Source organism: Gossypium hirsutum, chromosome A03 (genome assembly GCF_007990345.1).
Source record: "Gossypium hirsutum isolate 1008001.06 chromosome A03, Gossypium_hirsutum_v2.1, whole genome shotgun sequence".
NCBI classification, from domain to species: Eukaryota; Viridiplantae; Streptophyta; class Magnoliopsida; order Malvales; family Malvaceae; genus Gossypium; species Gossypium hirsutum.
This window is the reverse complement of record NC_053426.1, coordinates 102,249,390-102,267,393: the sequence shown is the minus strand read 5'-3', so window position 1 is coordinate 102,267,393 and position 18,004 is coordinate 102,249,390. Positions and strand designations below refer to the sequence as shown.

The 18,004-nt window shown below is 36.9% G+C and overlaps 2 non-coding genes across 2 annotated transcripts; both read left to right on the top strand.

Moving 5' to 3' along the window:
- The first annotated feature begins 10,287 nt into the window (after window positions 1–10,287).
- LOC121225765 (small nucleolar RNA R71) lies at window positions 10,288–10,394 on the top strand. Its single transcript, XR_005923645.1, has one exon. It is a non-coding gene; the product is annotated as a small nucleolar RNA R71 (small nucleolar RNA).
- A 2,358-nt stretch (window positions 10,395–12,752) lies between these two features.
- Window positions 12,753–12,859, top strand: LOC121225672 (small nucleolar RNA R71). Its single transcript, XR_005923526.1, has one exon. It is a non-coding gene; the product is annotated as a small nucleolar RNA R71 (small nucleolar RNA).
- Window positions 12,860–18,004: the final 5,145 nt, after the last annotated feature.

The window sequence follows — 18,004 nt, the reverse complement described above, 5'->3', positions numbered from 1 at the left end:
GAGAGCTATGAATACTCAGTTAAAGGTATCAGATGATGGTTCGATTCTAGCAAAGTTAAGAGCAAGACCGATGTTTTTACAAGAGATTTGTGAAGCTCAGAAAAATGACCAAGATTTGCAAGCCAAGAGAAAGCAGTGTGAAGCTGATACGGGATCAGATTGCAGAATCGGTTTTGATGGTTGCTTGATGTTTAAAAACAAGATTTGTGTAACGAAAAATGATGAGTTAATTCAAAAGATTTTGCATGAAGCACATAATGGTTGTTTGGTGGTTCACCCGGGTAGCACGAAAATGTATAATGACTTGAAGAAAATGTATTGGTGGAGTGGAATGAAAAGAGATATCTCCGAGTTTGTATCAAAGTGCTTAATTTGTCAACAAGTGAAAGCTGAACACGAAGTACCTTCGGGACTACTCCAGCCTATCATGGTTCCTGAATGGAAATGGGATCGGATTACTATGGATTTTGTGTCAGGGTTGCCGTTAACTCCAGGGAAGAAAAATGCCATATGGGTAATAGTTGACAGACTGACTAAATCGGCTCATTTTATTTCGGTACGTACGGATTATTCTCTTAATAAGTTGGCTGAATTGTATATCAATGAGATTGTTAGCCTTCATGGAATACCTTTGTCAATAATTTCGAATAGAGATCCGAGATTTACTTCGCGGTTTTGGCAAAAGTTGCAAGAGGCATTAGGTACGAAGTTGAATTTCGGTACTGCCTTTCATCCACAAACTGATGGACAGTCAGAGAGAGTGATTCAGATTCTTGAAGACATGCTCAGATGTTGTGTATTGGAATTTCAAGGTAGTTGGGAAAGGTATTTACCATTGGTAGAATTTGCTTATAATAATAGTTATCAGACGAGTTTAAAGATGGCACCTTATGAAGCATTGTATGGTCGTAAATGTCGAACGCCATTGTATTGGACTGAACTCAAGGAAAATCAGATTTATGGATTAATCTAATAAAGGAAACCGAAGAAAAAGTGAAAGTGATTCGAGATTGTGTGAAAGCTGCATCGGATAGACAGAAATCTTATGCGGATTTGAAACGAAAGGAAATCGAATTTCATGTTGGCGTAAGGTATTTTTAAAAGTGTCTCCATGGAAGAAAGTTCTTATATTTGGACGGAAGGGTAAGTTGAGTCCGCGTTTTATTAGACCATATGAAACAATTGAAAAAGTTGGACCAGTAGCTTATCGGTTAGCATTGCCATCTGAATTACAGAATATGCATGATGTGTTCCATGTATCAATGCTACATCGGTATCGTTCAGATCCTTCACATATAATTTCACCGACAGAAATTGAGCTACGACCATATATGACTTACGAAGAAGAACCGATTAAGATTTTAGCTCGAGAGGTCAAACAACTAAGAAATAAAAAAGTCTCTCTCGTGAAAGTATTGTGGCAAAAGCACGGGGTAGAAGAGACTACATGGGAACTTGAGAAAACTATGAGAAATCAATACCCACACCTGTTTACCAGTAAGGTTTTGGAGGACGAAAATCCTTAAAGGGGGGAGAGTTGTAATATCCCGAATTAGGGCCTAATCGGAATAGTGGTTTCGTGACCACAAATCTGAGGTAGAAAAATTTATTTTATTATCATTTTAAGGTCTATGGCATGATTGCATGATTGTGTGAAAATTTCGTGACGAAATTCTATGCATAAAGTGCTTAAGTTGAAATTAGGGACTAAATCAAATAATTTGCAAAACTTTCATTCTAGAAGTTTTTAGTATGAAATTACCTTGGAATATTAATGAGGAGGCCTTAAATAGCAATTTGACCAATTTCTAAGTTTATGGACAAAAATTGGACATGGATGGAATTTTTGAAAGTTTAGTAAGGAAGGGCATTTTGGTCATTTGGATATTAAATGAAATAAAATGGGAAAAATAACACAAAAATGATCATCTTCTCCATAATTTGCTGCCAAATTTTGCTCTCCACCATATCTAGGGTTTCAACACTTTTAAGCCTTGATTGTAAGTAACACCTCAAGCTCGACTTTGGTGACGGTCTCGGGCGTGAGGGTGTTACAAAAACCTTCCCACTCCTTAATGTAACTACTTTCACATGCTCTTTTGGATTGGGTTGGGTATTGCTAGGTAGGCTTTCTAGTGGTCTGTCTGAAATCATCTTAGCCAGCTGTCTTATTTGATTCTCGAGCCCTTGAATTGATGTTTGTTGATTTTTAAGTGCAGTTTTGTATTCTGAAAATGAGTCTCTGCTACTGAGATAAATTTTATCATCATCTCCTCAAGATTCGGCTTTTTCTCTAGCTGGTAAGGTTGTTGTTGAAAGCTTGGAGGGGGTGGTGGTCTTTGATTTCCTTGGCCTCTCCATGAGAAATTTGGGTGGTTCCTCCGACTAGCATTGTAAGTGTTACTATAAGGATTGTTTTGAGGTCGAGGATTATTACCCATATAGTGCAATTGGTCGTTCTCCATGTTAGGGCCATAGAAGGGATATTCTGAATTGTTTAATCCACCTCCACTTGCATCACACTGCTGATTTTTGCTAAACTAACTAAAAATTCGACTTAAGGCAAGCGCACCTATCTAACAGTAGTATAATTATGGTGAGACAGGATATATCGTATCCACGAGGACTAAAAGTACTAGTAATTACTATCTTTTTATTATCTAGCTAGACTAATTATCTAATTAACTAAGGTTACGACAGAGATTAAAGTTGAAAATTACTTTTTGAAAAACCGATTGAGAAGACAATACCCAAGAAAGAATCCACCTAGACTTCATTTATTACCTTTGAATTAGACGAATTATTCACTTGACTTATTTCGTAGAACTCCCTGATTTATGTTAATATTCCTTTCGAGACTAAAATAAACTAACTCTAGGTTGATTAATCAAAATCTCTTTCTAATTAAAACCCCTATTTTCGCATTAACTCAATCTATAGATTCCCTTATTAGATTTGACTCTAATCCGGTAGATTTTTGTCGTCCTATCTCTAGGATTGCATGCAACTCCGCTTAATTACGAATGATCTACTCTTAAACAGCGACTTTTCCTCCACTGAATAAGCACATCAAAGACCTGAATTAATATCCTAGAATATTAAAGTAAGGATTAAAACTCACAATTAAGAATAAGAACAAGTATTTATCATATAAATCAAATAGTAATAAGATTCGTCCTAGGTTTCATCTCCCTTAGGTATTTAGGGAATTTAGTTCATAATAATAATGAAAAACATCTCAAAAAATGAAAAACAAAAAACATAAAGAAACCCAAATAACTTCTAGGAAATTGGATGGAAATCTTCAGTCTTGATGTAGATCCTGTCTCCCAGGTGATTCCGATGGCTGTTCTTGAGTACTTTTCTACCTTCTACCCTGCGCATCCCCTTTAATCCTCTTCTAGGGTGTTTGTATAGGCTTTAGAATGCTTCAAAACTCTCAAAAGCGCCCTTTTCCGAGTAGAATTAGACTTGGGCTCGATAGGGACACAACCGTGTGCCATGCCCGTGTGAAGGTGCTCAGGCCGTGTGCAATTCTGACTTGGATTAATGTCGACACGGCCATGACACATGGGAGCTTGGTCTACCCGTGTGTTACACACAAGCGTGTGGATCACTCGTGTGGAAGTGCCTAGGCCATGTGAAACACTGCTTTAGGCCCAATTTGTCTATTTTTTGCCCGTTTCTCGCTCTTTTTGCTATCCTAAGCTTTCCTAAGTATAAAATATGAAATTAAAGGATTAGGAGCATCAGATTCAATGAAACCAAGGAAAAATCATCCATAAATATGCCAAGCATGGGATAAAAATATGTACATATATTATGGTTTATCAAATATCCCCACACTTAAGCATTTGCTTGTCCTCAAGCAAAGTCCTCAACTCACAAATAAAATAAATCCTTCTTAACTTATAATTCTCATTAATAATTTTTGAAATAATCCACAAGTAATCATACATTAAAAGCTTAACTATAAGAACATTAAAGTTTCAAACAATCCAAATTGAGCATTTCAATCATAAAATCATAGGTATCCCCCTTTATTAAGTAATCACCTTTAATTTCAAATTAACAAGGTTGACATCCTCACTAATGATTCACTCAAACCACTCAAAGTGTTTAAGGTTCAATAATTAAGCACTCGATAGTCAAGCATAAAAAGTTATTAACATAGGCTTGCATGAAAATCAAATTTCCACCATTATAATGAGATGATACACAAATCAAAAGGTCTTTAACAGGGTTGTAAGGGGGCTTGGGTTAAAGGTGTGGATAAAGGCTTAAAAGGTGGGTTAATATCGAGATTAATTTAATAAATTACCAAACTTAGAAAAACAAATCTACTCACTAGATTACAAACAAGTGCCAGAATTAACACTAACCAAAACTAATGAAGGGAGCTTTTCTCTCAATATGATAACTTATCCAAGCTCTTTAGAACAATATGTAATTTAAATGAATATACCATTTTTTTTAAGAATAAGAACAATAATGGAAAATACATAATGAGAAATAATTCAGCAACTGGAATGAACGAATAAAATTAGGTAACTAATCAAATTAAATCTCGATAAAAAAGAAGAAATTCTTAATGAATCAAAAAGGGTTAAGTTGTGGGTTAATATTAAAGGGAAAATCAAGGAATAATAGTTAAGGCCCAAAGGGGTTCACTAGGGGTCAATTATATGGGTAGGCTTTTTATGAGGTAAATGGGTTAGAACCTAAGTGCCTTTATCATTTTCGTATATCAAATCAAAGGTGTGGTCTTGACCTGCATAACTGAAGCAAGTTCTAGAATAACAAATCAATGTTGACACACTCATAACCAATAAAATTAGTGAGCAAGAAAGATATATGCTCTAAAGGGCTCAAAATCTCACAAGAATTATGGGTATTTGATGTCAATCCTGTAAATTTGAAACTTTAAGATCATACCTCAATTCAGGGAAACAACTTAGAAATTTTAATTCTCAAAAATCAACTTATCATGCTTGATCCTCTAGTGTCTTAAAGTTTAAACAATCAATGCACAGTTACCAATAATTTAATTCAAAACATAAAAAATCATAAGTCAATCAAGATTCATTCTAATAGTAATATGAGGAACTTATTTGAGAACAAGATAAAAATTTAGGGATTTTTTCGATAATCACATAAATAACCTCCCCACACTTAATATGTACACTGTCCTCAATGTACAGAGATAGATAATAGAAATATAAGCATAATATCAGAAGAGAGGGAGAGAATCGAAACGGCCTTGAATTTGGATGTAATCCTTGAAAGAGTGAAAACAAGTTTAGAAGCATTAGAAGTGATGTGTATGTGACATGTAGATAGAGGTGAAGGTGATGGCAGGGGTTGGGTTCCGCAATCACAGTGCCCAACAAAGAAGTTATCATGGTGGTCGGTGTCGTGGTGGCTATGGTCGTGGTCGAGCAAGACATGGCAGTCGTGGATGATTGTTTGTTTATGCTTTAGTAGTACCAATCGACTGAACCTTTTGAAACTGTGATGCCATCAATAATATTTAAGGGATTTATATGTATATGGTTATTATAATTAGGAATAATGAAATAACTCGATAAAATAAAATTCAAATTATACTAATAAAAGTCTTATAAGTAATTGATAGCGAAAGTGCAAAAGAAATGCCAAAATAAAAATAAAAGAAAAAGAAAAACAACTTAAAAATTAGATGGACTTAATAGTCCTCGTCGACAGCTGGATCGTAAGGTGGTGGTGCTGGAGGCGATATGTGAAAATGTTGGCAGATTTGTTGTAGCATCGTCTCGATGCTTTCTACTCACTGAGTAGAATATTACTCAAAGCAATGAAAGTGGTCAGAAACCTTAGACAATGAAACAGTTGCATGAACTTGTCGGTGACTCGGTGGTGGCTGTGAAGGTGGGTCCTCCTAAAATGCAGGGATATCATCAGGAATATCCTCGGCGTCATCCTCATCGGTAGCTTGTGCAAGTCGATACTGAGGAGGGTCGAACCCATGATGATGCTCAATCATTCGCATATAGAACATACTTTGGATGCCCTGTGGGGACATCTGGCCATTGAGAGTGAGTGTTGAAGACTGCGCCACTGTATTTAGGAGCTAAACATATCGTATTGAATGAGTCACATATGGGCCGGTGCTGATGACTCCCTTTCGGTGTCATTCTGTCTGGTGGCGAAAGGCAAAGGCAACAGAGTAAGCGAGATAAAAAATATGCCCATGGCTCATGCTCTACAGGAAGTATGCGTAGTGAGTGTTGACGACGCCAGTGCTCTCTCGCCTCCCCGTTAATGTGTGTGCCAAAAGGGAGTAGAGATAGCGCAGAGCTGGAGCTAGAGTTGATGCCTTTGAACGGCTAGGATCATAAATGCCTGTAGGAAGGTAGAGGTCGACCCAACTCGAGGAAGGTGAACGATGTATGTGGCGGTGGAGGTGGGGGAAATGGTCTATCTCCATAAACTTGTCGGTATAGAGTCCCAAGGCAGCTCCAAATTCGGGGACATTCAACTGTCATACTAGACCGCCAAGGCGGAATTGAACTATTCATGGGTCGTCGTATTCCGCCATCACTGTCTGTAATTGGAGAGTCGAGCTGAGTTCCAAGGTGAATTCCAAATATTTCAGCTCAACGATATCAAAGAATCGGTCTCATGGAGCTATAGCGAGGAGGGCCCATACCAAACCGGCTAAGTAGACCGTCTCTAGTACGGCCCAATCGATACAACGCCCCACACCAAGTGGTCGGGCACGTAGAATCTGAAATAGTTCTTCTTGGGGCCCTGGTGGTAATTGGAGGAATGGGTGACGTATCTCGGTGGTGGAACTCGAGGAAAATGTTGCTTCTTTCTGTTTTTTCGAGCTGGGAATCGCGACTTTCTTGCCTTTTGGGTTCGTCATTATGTATCTGCAATAAAGGGCATAAATAAATCAAATTTGACGAATCAACACAATAGGCCAGCCCATTAACTTGATTTGGTTTAATCAATTGGACAAATCAATATGTCACTACCCAACAATAACAAAAATAGTAACGAAACTCAAGTAAAAATAGGGATGTAAAATGAAGCCGATGATAATCATGACTGGGACCACATATAAAGAAAATGAACAAGATATTAAGGCCACAAAAGAATAGAGGAAGAGTGAACTTAAACTACTTGAATACTCAGAAAAATAGAAATAGAATAGCTACGCAGAGTATTACCAAAAGAAGAATTTCAGCAAACCAAGTCAATAACCAGCAGTTTTAGATTCAAAAAATATTTAGATGTGAAGCAAGTAAAGTAATAAAAAAATAAACATAAGAAATAAGTACTATTAATAATAACTATGATAAAAATAAATAAAAAAATGAAGGAAGGATGAGTGGAAGAGATGTAACCGACGATGGTGAGTGGGGGTAGGCACGACCGTCAGAGTGGTACTTGATGGTAGATGACAGGGCTGAGGGAGAAGGGGAAATGAGAGAGGGAGGTGACTGCCGGCGGTGCTTTGGTGGTTAGAGGGTGGGGGAGAAGGGGAAGAGGGGAAGAAGATGAATAGTAAAAAAGGGGGTTTAAATAGGAAAGGGGGAAATTAGGGTTAGGGATTGGGGTTAAATAGGGCTTACGATTGTGCAAGCCCCGTTTTGGGCCACACGGCCGTGGCCTACACCCGTGTGGTATGTTCCTATCCCGTGTTTTTTGTGAAATCGTAGTCAGGTTTGCACATGGTTGCTTCGATACGCCCGTACCCCCAGGCCGTATGGTTTGACTTATTGCCCGTGTTGGTCGCAAAATTTTTATGACTATGTGCCACACGGCCTGGGAACATACCCGTGTGTCTAAGCTGTGTGGTTCTCATGGTCGTGTTCTTCGTTGTTTGCTTCTCTCACGCCCGTGTGGTATCCCACACGCCCGTGTGTCCGAACACATGACCATGTGTCTTGCTTGTGTAACTCTCTCACTTGTTTGAAAATTGAAAATTTTTTGCTCCAATTTTCACACAGCTTAGGACACGCCCGTATGTCTAGGTCGTGTGCTTCACACGGCCGTGTCACACACCCGTGTAGATTTATCACAAGTCGTGTGGATTGATATTTTGGGATTTCGTAGCTCTGTTTCCACATGGCCAAGGTCACGCCCGTGTGTCCAGGCTGTGTGGGTCACTGTTCCTGCATAAAAAACACGAAAAATAGCTAAAATAAACTAGTTAGTGGTGTTAGTGCTCGGATTGCCTCTCGAGAAGTGCTTATTTAGAGTTTAAGCTCGACTTACCTCTCATTCACATGGTCACGACGGATCACGGAGTCAAGAGTCCTCCTTCTTACTATCAATTCTATTTTCCATATAAAGTCTAAGTCGAGTAATATTTACCTTAAAAGTGTCGAATTGAGAATGATTTACCTCGACTGTACCATATGAGAAAACATTCAGTACCATGAAAGGAGTCGCTCTGTTTGCATTAAGCTCTGAAGTAGCAATTCGGGGGTCCTTTTCATCTAACAATACTTTATCCCCAACCTTAAATTGCTTTGTTTCATTCTTACGCTCATCATGGTGTTGCTTAGATTCATCGTGTGCTTTTGGTTTCTCCTTGACATGTGTTCACCATTCGTCTAGTTTATCGATTTGTAATCTTCGTTCCTCGTGAGTTGCTCTATTTTTGTGGTATGGATTAGAATGAAGCTCCATCACATTCTTCCTAGGGGTTTCCCGAAAAGAAGTTTGAGCCATAATATTTCTCGAGTTAACAGAATTTAAACAATCGTCTTGATTACTAGATATTTTAGTAGAATCACGAGCTTGAAGTGTAATCGTGTCATCTCCTACACGAAGTATCAATTCACCTGTACCAACATCTATGATAGTTCTAGCGGTTACTAAAAAGGGCCTTCCTAAAATTAGAGGTACGTCACTATCCTCATCCATGTCTAGAACAACAAAGTCAACTGGAATATAAATTTATCAATTTTGAGAAGCACGTCTTCAAAAATACCCCTAGGAATTCAATATAAATTTATCAATTTTGAGAAGCACGTCTTCATCCTAGTTTGTTTGGGTTTTCCAAGATCAAGTTGCTTAAACATTTTATAGGGCATGACATTAATACTCGCCCTTAAATCAGCTAACGCATTATTAACATTCAAACTACCAATTAAGCAAGGAATCGTAAAACTCACTGGATCTTTTAACTTTTTGGGTAGCTTATTCTATAGAATTACTAGCAAAATTGCATTTAGTTCCACATGCGACACATCATCTAACTTTCATTTATTAGCTAAGAGCTCCTTTAAAAATTTCACTACATTTGGCATCTGCAAAAGAGCTTCAATAAACGGTAAGTTAATATGCAACTTTTTTAGTAATTTAAGGAATTTACCAAATTTTTCGTCCATGTGGTCTTTCCTTGTCGCTTTGGGGTATGGCACACGAGGTTTATACTCTTTACTTAGTGGCTCCTGTGTACCATGATTAATCTCATCCTTACCATTACTTACCATAGCCTTGAGCCTCGTTTCAAATCTAGATTCAACTAACCCTTCTTCGTCGCGCATAGTGATGGCATGGAGTTGCTCCCTTGGGTTAGTTTCTGTGTTACTGGGCATGCTACCTTGTGGTCGTTCAGAAAGCAACTTGGCAAGCTATCCTATTTGAGTTTCGAGTCCTTAAATCGATGCTTGTTGATACTTAAGCGCTGTTTCGGCATTTTGAAAATGAGTTTCTAACATTGAGATGAATTTTGTGAGCATCTCTTCAAGGTTCGGTTTCTTCTCTTGTTGGGAAGGTGGTTTTTGAAAACTAGGAGGATGTTGTGGTCTTTGATTTCCTTGACCACCCCACGAGAAATTGGGATGGTTCCTCCAACCTGCATTATAAATGTTACTATATCGGTTATTTTGAGGTCTAGAATTATTACCCATATAGTGGACTTGTTCTTCCTCGGTGCTAGGGTTGAAGGATGGATAATCTGTATTGTGCACTCCTCCTCTATTTGAATCACACCTCATCACTGGATGTACCTGAGTAGAACCATACAAACCATCAATCTTTTTATTTAAAAGTTCTACCTGGTTGGATAGCATAGTGACCGCGTCGAGGTTGAAAACACCAGCTACTTTTGTTAGCTTTGTTCGCATGACTTGCCACTGATAGTTATTCAGTGACATCTCCTCAATAAATTCGTAAGCTTCTTCAGGTGTTTTGTTGTTTAAAGTTCCACCGGTGGCTGTATCGATAAGTTGTCTTGTTGAAGGGTTCACACCGTTGTAAAATGTTTGAACTTGTATCCAAAAGGGTAATCTATGGTGAGGGCACCTTTTTAATAAGTCCTTGTATCTTTCCCATGCATCATAAAAAGTTTCTAGATCCATCTGTACAAAAGAAGAGATATCATTCCTCAATTTAGTCGTTTTAGCTGGCAGAAAATATTTAAGTAAGAATTTTTCGGTCATTTGTTCCCAAGTGGTGATTGACCCTCGTGGTAACGAGTTCAATCACTGTTTAGCCTTATTCCTTAATGAAAAGAAAAACAACCGAAGGCAAATGGCATCGTCAGAAACGCCATTGATCTTAAAGGTGTCACAGAATTCCAGAAAATTCACTAAATGAGTGTTTGGATCCTCATCCTGCAAACCATCAAACTGAACAAACTGTTGTATCATTTGAATCGTGTTAGGTTTCAGTTCAAAATTATTTGCAGCAACAGTAGGTCTAACTATACTCGATTCAGTTCCTGTTAAATTGGGTTTAGCATAATCATACATAGTATGAGAAGCAGGATTCTGATCTACTGGATTTGCAGCAACCACAGAAGTTAGCAGATTATTCTGATTACCAGCCATCTCCTCGGTTGTAGTATGGATATCGCCTTCTCACTCTTCCTCTATGTATTGTAAACTGCGCCTTATTTCTCTTCAGTTTCTGTGAGTTGTACTATCGATCTCACTATCAAAAAGTAGAGGTCCTGACGGGTTTCTTCTAGTCATAAACTATAAAAACCTGCCAGAAGTAAAAAAAAAAAGAAAATTTAGTGAATAAAAAAATTTTAAATTGCAATAAAAAATAAAAATGGCTAAAGTAATAAAAATTAAGTGTTCCTAATATCTTAGTCCCCAGCAACGGCGCCAAAAACTTGATGGTCGCTAAACTAACTAAAAATTCAACTTAAGGCAAGCGCACCTATTGAATAGTAGTATTGTTATGGTGAGATCGGATATATCATATCCACGAGGACTAAAAGTATTAGTAATTACTATCTTTTTATTATCTAGCTTAAAAAATTTAGGGGATGTTTTATCTAAGACTAATTATCTAATTAACTAAGGTTACGATAGAGATTAAAGTTGAAAATTTCTTTCTGAAAAACCGATTGACAAGACAATACCAAAGAAAAAATCCACCTAGACTTCATTTATTACCTTTGAATTATATGAATTATTCACTTGACTTATTCCGTAGAAATCCTTAATTTATGTTAATATCCCTTTCGAGACTAAAAACAACTGACTCTAGGTTGATTAATTGAAATCTCTTTCTAATTAAAACCCCTATTGTCACATTAACTCGATCTATGGATTCCCTTATTAGATATAACTCTAATCCGGTAGATTTATGCCATCCTATCTCTAGGATTACATGCAACTCTGCTTAATTATGAATGATCTACTCTTAAATAGGGGCTTTTCCTCCATTGAATAAGCACATCAAAGACCTGAATTAATATCCTGAAATATTAAAACAAGGATTAAAACTCATGATTAAGAATAAGAACAAGTATTTATCATATAAATCAAAGAGTAATAAGATTCGTCCTAGGTTTCATCTCCCTTAGGTATTTAGGGAATTTAGTTCATAATAATAATGGAAAACATCTCAAAGTATGGAAAACAACAAAACATTAAGAAACCCAAATAACTTCTAGGAAATTGGATGGAAATCTTCAATCTTGATGTAGATCCTGTCTCCTAGGTGATTCCGATGGCTGTTCTTGAGTACTTTTCTGCCTTCTACTCTCCGCGTCCCCTTTAATCCTCTTCTAGGGTGTTTATATAGGTTTTAGAATGCTTCAAAACCCTCAAAAGTGCCTTTTTCCGAGTAGAACTAGACTTGGGTTTGATAGGGACATGGCCGTGTGCCGTGCCCATGTGAAGTTGCTCAGGCCGTGTGCAATTCTGACTTGGATTTATGTTCACATGGCCATGACACACGGGGGTGTGGTCTACCCGTGTGTCACACACAGGCGTGTGGATCACCTGTGTGGAAGTGCCTACGCCGTGTGAAACACTATTTTAGGCCCAAATTGTCTATTTTTGGCCCGTTTCTCGCTCTTTTTGCTATCCTAAGCTTTCTTGAGTCTAAAACATGAAATTAAAGGATTAGGAGCATCAAATTCAATGAAACCAAGGAAAAATCATCCATAAATATGCCAAGCATGGGGTAAAAATATGTATATATTCTAGTTTATCAATTGCATTACTGGATGTACCTGCGTAGAACCAAGTAAACCATCAATTTTTCTATTCAAAAGTTCTGACTGATTGGAAAGCATAGCAATCGAATTGACGTTTAAAACGCCGGCTACTTTTGTCGACTATGTCCTCATGACTTTCCACTGATGATTATTCAGTGACATCTCTTCTATGAACTCATAAGCCTCTTCAGGTGTTTTCTTATTGGTAGTTCCACCGGTAGCTGCATCGATCATTTGTCTAGTCGAGGGATTTAACCTGTTGTGGAAACTTTGAACTTGTAGCCAAAGGGGTAATCCATGGTGAGAACACCTTCTCAATAGATCTTTGTAGCTCTCCCATGCATCATAAAGTGTTTCTAAATCTATCTGCACAAAAGAAGAGATATCATTCCTCAATTTAGCCGTTTTAGTCGGCGAAAAATATTTAAGCAAAAATTTTTCGGTCATTTGTTCCCAAGTGGTGATTGACCCTTGAGGTAATGATTTCAATCACTATTTAGCTTTATTCCTTAATGAAAAGGGAAACAACCGAAGCCGAATGGCATCGTCAGAAACGCCATTGATCTTAAAGGTGTCGCAGAATTCCAGAAAATTTGCTAAATGAGTGTTCGGATCCTCGTCCTGCAAACTATCAAACTGAACAAACTATTGTATCATTTGAATTGTGTTAGGTTTCAGTTCAAAATTATTTGCAGCAACAGTAGGTCTAACTATACTTGATTCAGTTCTTGTTAAAGTAGTTTTAGCATAATCATACATAGTACGAGGAGCTGGATTCTGATTTACTAGATTTGCAGCAACCATAGGAGGTGCCGGATTATTCTGATTTTTAGCCATCTCCTCGGTTGTGGTGTGAATATCGTCCTCTTGTCCTTCCTCTATGTATTGTAGGCTTCGCCTTATTTCTCTTCGATTTCTGCGAGCTGTGTTTTCGATCTCATTGTCGAAAAGTAGAGGTCCTGACAAGTTTTTTCTAGTCATAAACTATAAAAACCTGCAAAAAGTTAATAAAAGAAAATTTGGTAATTTAAGCAAATTCAAAAATAGAATTAAATTGCAATAAAAATAAAAATAGCTAAAGTAATAAAAATTAAGCGTTCCTAATATTTTAGTCCCCGGTAACGGTGCCAAAAACTTGATGGACGTGAAACTAACTAAAAATTCTACTTAAGGCAAGCGCACCTATCGAACAGTAGTATAGTTATGGTGAAACCGAAAATATCGCATCCACGAGGACTAAAAGTACTAGTAATTACTATCTTCTTATTATCTAACCTAAAATTTAAGAGAATGTTTTATCTAAAACTAATTATCTAATTAACTAAGATTACGAAAGAGATTAAAGTTGGAGAATACTTTTTAGAAAACCAATGGAGAAGGCAATACCCAAGGAAGAGTCCACCTAGACTTCACTTATTACTTTTGAATTAGACGATTTATTCACTTGACTTAATCCGTAGAAATCCCTGATTTATGTTAATATCCCTTTCGAGACTAAAAACAACTGACTCTAGGTTGATTAATCGAAATCTCTTTCTGATTAAAACCCCTATTGTCGCATTAACTCGATCTATGGATTCCCTAACTAGATTTGACTCTAATTCGGCAGATTTATGTCGTCCTATCTCTAGGATTGCATGCAACTCCGCTTAATTATGAATGATCTACTCTTAAATAGGGGCTTTTGCTCCACCAAATAAGCAATTCAAAAACCTGAATTAATATCCTGGAATATTAAAGCAAGAGTTAAATTTACAATTAAGAATAAGAACAAGTATTTATCATATAACTCAAATAATAATAAGATCCGTCTTAGGTTTTATCTCCCTTAGGTATTTAGGGAGTTTAGTAATAATAATGGAAAACATCTCAAAGTTTGGAAAACAACAAAATATAAAGAAACCTAAAGAACTTCTAGGAAATTGGATAGAATTCTTCAGTCTTGATGTAGATCCTGCTTTTGAGGTGATTCTGATGGCTGTCCTTGAGTATTTTCTGCCTTCAACTCTCTGTATCCCCTCTAATCCTCTTCTAGGGTGTTTATATAGACTTTTGAATGCCTAAAATAGCCCAAAATTAGCCTTTTTCGAGTAGAACTAGACTTGGGCTCGACAGGGACACGACCGTGTGCAATTCTGACTTGGATTAATGTCGACACGGCCATGACACACGGGCGTGTGGTCTACCCGTGTGTCACACACGGGCGTGTGGATCACCCGTGTGGAAGTGCCTAGGTCGTGTGAAACATTGATTTAGGTCCAATTTGTCCATTTTTTGGCCCGTTTCTTGCTCTTTTTGCTATCTTAGGCTTTCCTGAGTATAAAACATGAAATTAAAGGATTAGGAGCATCAAATTCACTAAATCTTATAATAAATCATCCATAATTATGCCAAGCATTGGGGTAAAAATATGTATAAATTATGGTTTATCAATATCTGACACAAATATGTATCTACTTCAGTGGTTAGGTATTTGGGTGTGTATGAGTGATCTTGGGTTCAAGTCTCATCTTTACCAAATTTTGTTATTTTTCTGATCTAACCTTACCCTTATTGAGTGGGCTTTTATAAACTGCCTGTTAATCCATGTCAGAATAAGCCTGCTGGTTCGAGTGGTAAAAGGGTCTGTTGTGTTGGAGGTCCTGTGTTCGAATCCCTGCATTAGCGAGAATGTTAATTTTTTCTTCGGGTGAGGGATAGTGGTTCGGTGAAACGGAAACTCTGATGTTGTTGGATGAGAATCATCTTGTCAAATAGTGGGGGCGGTTTGTTAATTGGATAATGGGGAGAGTTGGGATATTGTTTTATTATTTTTAATTTTATTTTATTTTAATTCTTTTTCTCTCTCTTCCAATTTGCACTGTTTCTGACGTTCCCTTTCTCCCTTCTCTATTCTATTTTGTTTCTCTCAAGATTTTGCTTCACATCTCTTGAGTTCTCATCATCGTATCCGTAAAAATCGTTGATTTCCCGTCAGGTTTTGGTAAGTAGGGTTTTATAAGTGGTTTTGTTTTTGTGTGATTGTCTCTGTCTTTTTAGAATTGGGTGTGGTAGTGTGTGTTGGGGGTTTTGATGATTAAGGATTTTTTTTTTCACAGGAAAAGGCGTTGAATTAGTGAATGTTGCTTCAATGAAGTAAATCATATGTGTAGCTATTTTCGTTAGGGGTAAGTCTAATTGTGCCACTCGATTTTTGAGTTAATGAAAGCATAAATGGTTGCCAATAAGTCATTGGAATGTTATCTTTAGGTTTTGTAGGCTCGGGATTGCTATAGCACCTAAGTCAAAATAGGTGTGTACCTCTTATGCTAAAAATCGAGTGTCAACGAAAGCCGAAAATGCAAATTGTTGACGCCACACGGGCGTGTGGTCACCCATGTGGTTGGATGTGTACGAAGACATGGCTGTGTGTTTGATGAGGGCATGGCCATATGTAAGACTTGACCGTGTGACGATGTGGGTGTGGCCGTACGGGCCACACGAGATAGGCCAAGTTGGGCATGTGGGCCCAAATTTCAAGAATTTTCCCTAGGGTCTCACGAGTCGCTCCGATCGACTGTGGGCCTACCATAAGGTCGGGAAGGGCTAATCAAACCCTATTTTCTGCGACCTAATTTTCTGATAGGTTGCTCTTAGTAGGACATTGTTACGCATATCTGATTATTTTGCTATATATTTATTTGATATCTGTATGCGAGCATGTTAAGCATGTTATTTATGTACCTGTTTACTGTATTTGTATTCCGTATCTGTATTTAGGGTGGGATTGATATATGTGGAGGAAGTGTTCTGAAAGGCGACCCTCGCCTATATTCTGGCAGCTTGCCTGTGTATTATTTGATACGTGTCATAATGACACAATATGGTGTGTAAGGATGGGTGGGTGTTTTTAACCCTATATTGCGTGTTGGAATGGTCGGAGATGGTGTGTAGAAGATCGGGGGTAGGATTCTGCATATCTGATTCTTTTATCTGTTTTTGTAAGGGACTTAGTTTCGATCTGAATCTGAATATATATGTGATGTCTGTATAATTTGTATGCCTATATCTGTTGGGTTACACACTGAGTTTACGAAAACTCAAATTTGTTTATTTGTTCTGTTCAGGTAATCCACAGACTTAGGCGGATCGGTGCGACGGAGCCCCTCGGTGACCATGAGTTCATACTGATTAAGTTTATGGTTTTATTCCATTTTAATTCAAGTTATTTATGGAGTTTTGTAATAATTGGACTCTTCGGACTATTCAGGTTGATTTTGAGATTTGGATTTTTCGTTTTAGTATATTATATGCAATGGAGATTTAAAAACCATGATTTTAACACAAACAAAGGTTTTTCCGAAAATACAAACTGGACTTTTGAAATAAACCGATTTTTATAAGCTTCCGCTATAAATTACGTTTTGGCAAATAAATGAATTATCTAACACTTTCGAAAATTGACATAAATGAATATGAAACATGAATGATTTGACAAGTCGAATCTATTTTCAAAACCCTACCTTGTGACACCTCTGGATTCAACCATAACGTCTAAACCGGGTTTGGGGTGTTACATCAATTATTTTGAAACAACCCAAATACATCTCATCATAACCAATTGTCTCACCTTGTGTTCTTACCATGCATAAGCAGTTCAATATGCAGCAATTCACAAGTAGTTTGGATTATAGAAACCCAAACTGTAAACTCCGAGCTATAGGTCGACGATTTTATCTTTCCTTTCTTTTTTGAGGAATCCGGGTCGACGTTAGCTACGGATTAAAAACAACACATAAAATTATCAATTTACAACCATTTTCACATTCAATTTCTAATTTATACAACATTTGCATTTTATTCAATTTAGTTTTAAAATCGAGACTAAGATAACTTCCAAATTTAACCCCAAATTTTTATACCAATTTCACTCTACACCTATTTTAACTCCCTAGTTCTCATTTCTACCCTAAGATTTAAAAATTTTCATAATTCGGTCCCTATTACATAAAATCATCAATTGACTTTACAATTTAGTCCTTTTTCAATTTTAAACTTAAAATCTATCAAATTAATCCCTAAAACTTCAACTGTTCAACTAGAGTAATATTCTCAAACTTTAACAATATCAAAAAATATTATATGGGTCTGCCAGGTCGAAGTACCAAGATTCTAAAAACATAAAAATTACAAGAAAATGACTAAATTGAACTAACGAATTGAAGCTTGAAACTTTTAAACCCTAAGGTCATGCATTAAGCATTGTTATTCTCCCAAAATCGATTGAAACATGAAAGCTTCCTTTTTTTTCTCTTTCTCCCCACTTTCTTTTTTAATTAGTAATGTTTTTATTTTATTTTAATATACTTTAATCTTTGTTTTTCATTTTAATTAAAAAAATTTGTATTATACTCACAATTAGAAATCGAACACTAAGTTCTAAGGGTATAATTACTATATAAGCCATTTAATTTAGGTTCTAATTATAATTCTTTAAGTAATTACGCTTTATCACTTATGCCATTTAGTCCCTGTACTTAAATTAAGTTTTAATTTTATGAAATT